We start from the raw sequence: 6,000 nt of genomic DNA, 5'->3' as shown, positions 1-6,000 counted from the left end.
CCTTTCAAAGGGACAGCACCGCTGCCTGCCAGGCTCGTGCTGGCCCACGGCGTAGCTGTGGGATGCGTTTGACTTCAGGGGAAGAGCGGAGCGATCGTTCTCTTGCGGCTTCCATGCCCGCTCCGTCTGGCAGGGGTTACAGCGGAGCAGCCCTGGCAATACCCAGGCGGTCCCCAGCCCCCAGGAGCTGTCTGCAGCTGCAGCTTTCTGCTTTCTTCCTTCCCACCCTGCTTGCCCGACCAGAGGCGGACACCCCGGGGTGCTTCCCAAACAGCGCGCCTACAGCACCCCGCGGCGAACGTGAGCCGGGGTCTGGCTGGAGCAGCCCGTCCCCTCTACCCCAAGGGTAGCGCATCCTGATCTGACCCTCCCTGCTCTCCTTGGAGGAAGGCACGGAGGCTTTACGCAGGTGATGACAGTCTTTTGGATCTATGGGAGTAAAAGTGATCAAAAAGCTCATTCAGAAATACCATTAAGAGACAAGAGCTGAGACCAGCATCTCCTGTGTCCAGCCACAGGGCCAAGAGGACAGCGTGGCAGAGGGATGCTGGAGGCTGTGCTGGCAGCAGAGCGCAGGGAAGCGGTCAGAAGCCCCTCTGAACATCACTTTGGGCAACTTCTCTTCAGCGAAGCTTGTCCAGGCGCCCAAACACTTTCTTCTCTTCAGAGCTCAGCTGCAGCTCTGTGCCACTGCACACGTGTAAGTCTCAATAAAATGTACCTTAAAAATAGATGGGCAAAACCCAGGGGCTGCTCCCCAGGCAGGGCAGTGGCCACTGTTGAGCACTCTGACGCTTCACTGCCGCTGACACAGGCAGCGCTGCCGGCGGCGCTTGCCACCGCCGCGTTTTGTTCATCATCACAGTGTGCTGGTGCCGAGGAGATGCGAACACTTCGCGCCGAGAAGCAGGGAACGATTACCTGCAGTCATCGCATCCGGCGGCGCGGGGACCGTGCCTGTCTCTGCAGGCAGAGCGGGAGCATCCGAGATGCCCTCCGCTCCAGAGCTGTCTCTGCCAGTATTAAACAGCCAATAAAAGAAAATTTCACGTGTGAGTAAGATAGACCACTAGGAGATTTCCTCCCCGTCTTCTCCCTCTTCATGGTTTGTAGGAGACGAAGCACACGCTGCACCTCGACACCCACGTGCTGTTTTCGGGATGCTCTCTGTGGCAGCGACATGCCCAGCTCCCGGGGCCAGACGAGGGCACGCTAACAGGCTTCCTGTGCTCGTGAAATCACAAAATAATGCATGGCCTCTGCCAGGACCCTTGGTTGGTTCCTGGGGAAAACCAAGGACACCAGAAAATGGAAGTGGCTCAGATAAACGCAGGGACAAGAGGGGAAATTTCCTGGTGTTCAAGCAGAAGCCACAGCCGAGGGATTTTGCTTTTCAGCCAGAATTTCACCTGGCTGCAGCCATCCTCCTGGCTCCCCCTTTGACACGAATCTCAGTCGACATCTCGCTCCTGTAATTGGGTAATTATGTCAATTATGAGGGTGAGGGAAATTTTTCAAGCTTGCAGGTGCCAGCACAGCCTCCTGGAGCCAACCTCTCACCACACAGCCAATGCCTATGGCTCGGGGAGCCTTCTGCATCACGGGTGACGTTCACTCCTAGGAGAGATGTGCCAGGACAAACCCACGTGTGCACGCACGGTCCGCTGTCGGGGACGGGCCAGGGCTGAGCTACGGCCCGCTCACCCCTTGCTCCCTGACCCGGAGGTGCCTCTGGGTCTGTCCGTGCCCGCTGACGCTCAGGGCTGCGGCGGTGGGAAGCTGCTGCCTCCGTCCCTGGAACGCCATGACACGTGGCTCTGCTGCATAAGCTGCTGTGAAACCGATGCATTGATTTTTCTCCCTCTCCTTACAAGCAGGCGGGTGAACTGTTCCATTCTGCGAAAGCTGAACCCTCCAAAATAAACATTGGATTTCCACTGCAAGAGCTTGTAGCGAAGCCTAACAGCACTTTGGGTCATTTGTAGAGAAGGTCTTACTTATTCACCAGGAATTGCCTTCTCGTCATGTCACCGATGGCAAACGGCCTTGAGCAGGGTGGAGGGGCAGAATGAATTGCAGCTTCCCAGGACGGGGCTTTGCTGCGACCGAAGATGGAAACGCCTTCGAACCGGCAGACTGAGCTGGGGCGCGGGAATTTGACGCTTTCTTGCGAAGCGCCCAGCTCAGTTGGCAAACCGACGAGCTCAGCAGTCTGCAGGAAGAGCGGCGAAGTAACTGCAGATAAGTGATCTCAGAGGGACAGGAAGGAATATATTGATTTAGGGGCTCGGAGACCACTTGCGCGCAGAGGATGCATAGGAAAGGCAGGGCTGTTTAGCTGAAGCTGTGCAGTTTTTTTTGAAGCTGTGAGATATCTGCCAGAGGAAAAAGATGGCCCAGGTAGGAAATGAACCACCTTATACTTCTGTCTCATTACCCACGTATTCTTTTGGCAGAATCATCTGAACTGGAGACACTGCTAAGCACAACGGAGAAAATAAATCATCCTTTTTCTGACTAGTCTTTCTTACATTTATCTTAATATGGATTGCCTGCCTCGCTCCGAACTAGAAGGTGAAAACTTTTAAGTATAAGGGGGTCCTTACCACCCACCACACAAAGCCACCAGCTTTCAAGGTGGGCTGGAAGAGAGGCTTTCTCCTCCTCTTCCCCAGTGCAGTTTTCCTCCTCTGTCCTAGCAGAGCCCCATCGGAGGATGCTGCAGCCATTCCCGCTCCTCCCGTCCTCCCTAGGGCCGCTTCAAAGAGCAGGACTGGCTTTTTCCTAGCGCTGCGCCAACCAGTGTTTTATTTTCTCCCTGCTTAGGCAAGAAGGTTTCTGGCAGAATTAGGAATGAATAGTTTCTGCCCTAGCATTCAGCAGCATCATTTGATATCACTGCTCACAGTGGGGCAATTTTAATGGAAATATCACTTGGATTTTTGTCATTGTTGGGAAACCATTTGGAAATAGATATGTACCAAGTGACGCTGGGGCTGCGGTGTGCGTGAGAGGGTGAGTAATGCACCAAGCTATGGTTTGTAGATCTGACGACGTTTCAGAATTTCATTAACCTTAGGACCATAGGATACTTCGGGCTGGAAGGGACTTCAGGTGGTCTCTAGTGCAACCTGCTGCTCAGAGCAAGGTCAGCTGTGAGATCTGGCCAGGTTACTTGGGGTCCAGATGGGCCCTGAAAACTTCTGAGGACAAAGAAACAGGACAGCCTCCCTGGACAACCCACAAACCTCACAGTGGACGTTCAGTTAAATGGCAAAAGGGCATCTTCAGCCTGGCTGCCCCCAGCCAGGCAGTCCCCTGGTCTGTGTCATTGCAGAGGGACAGGGCTTTGCATTTGTCCCTGTTGAATTTCGTGAGGTTCCTACCGACCCATTCCTCCAGGCTGCCTACATCTCTCTCAATGGCAGCATATTGATGGATCTCCTCAGTTTGGTGTCACCTGCGGACTCGACAAGTGCACTCTGTTACCTCCTCCAGGCCACTGATAAAGATGTTGAACAGAACAAGTCCCAAAATAGACCAGCGGTACCCCGCTTGTTACTGGGCTGCAGGTAGAGCACAACGCATGAACCTCTACCCTGTGAGCCTGATCGTCCAAACAAGTTTTTACTTTCACCTGTCTGGTTGCCCACCCATCCAGACCATGGGTGTCCTAACTTGGATACAAGCAGATATAGGAGACATCACTCCATGATTTTCCCAGGGATCAAAGAAAGGTGTAATCAGCCTGTAGTTTCCGGATCATAGTTTGGTTCTTTGTTTGCTTGTTTTTCCCCAACCAAGATAAGTGCAACATTTGCTTTTCTCCCAACATTAGGAATCTCACACAATCTCCATGACCTTTCAAAGATCAGCACAGTTGTCATGTTCAAACTGTACCAATGGACTCATGATGTTACACTCAGGTGAGCATGGTGGCAAATCTTCTTACCTTGTGCTCTTCAGTCCTAACAACAATAGAGAGTAAGAAGATGATGGCACATTTGCAAAGCTGGTCTCTATTAAAGGGACCATGTTTCAAAGCAAATATTAATGGACTTTCCAAGAAGGAGGACCATGTGCGTGACTCTGTATCTAGTGAAGGAAATCAGGGTGTAAATTTGAATGGCTGGCACTAACTCCTTCTCTCCTCTTCACAAATGTTTTTTTCTGTAATTATTTAGAAGTGTGCTAACAACAGTCTTCCTGAGATCAGTATCTTGCTTTTTAAGGCATTAGACATGACAAAGCTTTAGGAGGATTTTTTTCTAAACAAAGCATATTTATATAAAGCACTGATGAAGTGGTACCATAGTCACCTAGACAGACAAACCTGTCCCCAGATCCCTCTGTGGCTGCATTTGCACCATGGACAGAGCAAAAGAACCAACCACCAAGAGAAAGACCACTCTTCCCCTCCGGCACCTCGCAGGAGGTCCTCAAAGGAAAACTATGTGAGTGGAAGACTGACCCAGCCTGGCTGTCAACTCACTCAGACACCCAGAGGGATCCCTATCCCAAAGGGTTTCCCCATCCAAGAGGGACTTGACTCTGGTCTCAGAAAGGACTGAGATCTCCTGAATTCAGAAGAGGGACAAAGTCTTTCAGGAGGAAACTTCCATCACAGCTCTTACCATGTCTGGTATGAGCCAAATGCAAAAAAAAAAAAAAAAAGACCGGAGTCAACAGAAAACTTTTCATGTGTTACTGTGGGAATCAGATGGGGCCATGTTTCTCAGTACCTTTTTCTTTTTGCTACTCCTATCTATTGGCAATCCTTGGAGACCAGCCAAGTCTGCTTCCCATGCTCCTCATTTATCAGCATAGTCCTAAAAATCAATATCTTTGCTACTGGCTACCTCTGTTAGTGCATTATCATTTCCTGCAACAAGGATAGCTTGACAAAGTGAAGTCTCAGCTAATTAAAGTTTGTAAAACAGCTGCGTTGACGCTGGGTCTCCAGCACTCTGAGGCCATTTCATACAATTTCTTCTGGAGGAGATTACAAAAGGTCTTGGGTCCTTGATCAGTCCTTTTGCAGATGCTACCTTTGCGTGCTGCTCAGTCAGGATGCTCTGTCCCCCATGCATTAAAAGGAATCACTTCTATTTGAATGACATCAGTGTCCTCTAGGTTCAATGGGCTGGGAGCCCTTTGCATCCCTCTCAGCACAAAGGTGCTGAAAGGCTCCATCCACATGCAAACTACACATCTGCTGATGCTGAAACCTCCCTCATGGCCCATGTGGGCCTTCACATAAATGAGAATCAGCCTTCCTTGATTTCCAAAATATTTGCAGCAGAGCACATGCCTGCTCGGAGACAACACACAACTGCCAAATGGTTCCCATCTAAGGCAGCCCAGTCACAACTTGCAGCCTTTGAAAGGAAAGGAAGGAAATTGTACAGCAATTTCCAGTTTGCTGATAAATCCCAGGGTAGTCTGGGCTGCGGAGGACTGAGAAAAATCCATCAGGCAGCCATAGCTCTCAAAAAGTTCATCAGGCCAGTTAGGTTTGACAGATTTAACAGACCAGTTGGCACAACAGCATCATGTAACACATAAGCTTCATGTATTTATACATGAAGTGGATCTTCAGCTTTTAAGACAGATGCAAAAAAAGCACTGAGGGACCAACACAAGAGTGAAGCTAAATAGGGCAAAAATCAGTGCAACCTCCTTTCCCATCTGCCCTTTTTCTAACAGGCATATTATATCAGCTTAGACTTGTATTCACATGCTGGTAGGAGAATTTTTCTTCCACTCTTCTCATTGCATGTGAATATTGTCCTGCAGCTTGGCATAACCCAAATGCAAAAAGCCCAAAAGAGATGATGCACTGCAAGAGAAAACTAAGGGTAAGGCTGTGAGATGGCTGCTAGTGAGAGTAGACAACAGCCCTCCAATTTGGTCCCCGGCGTCCAAGACGTTCATTTACACCAGCCCAAACTCAGTCATCACACGATGTACCTGCACATCAGCCCAGCTTCCTATCTATAA

This window comes from Phaethon aethereus (genome assembly GCF_964289735.1).
Source record: "Phaethon aethereus genome assembly, chromosome: 1".
NCBI classification, from domain to species: Eukaryota; Metazoa; Chordata; class Aves; order Phaethontiformes; family Phaethontidae; genus Phaethon; species Phaethon aethereus.
The sequence above is the reverse complement of the archived record's forward strand: the minus strand, read 5'-3'. Positions refer to the sequence as shown.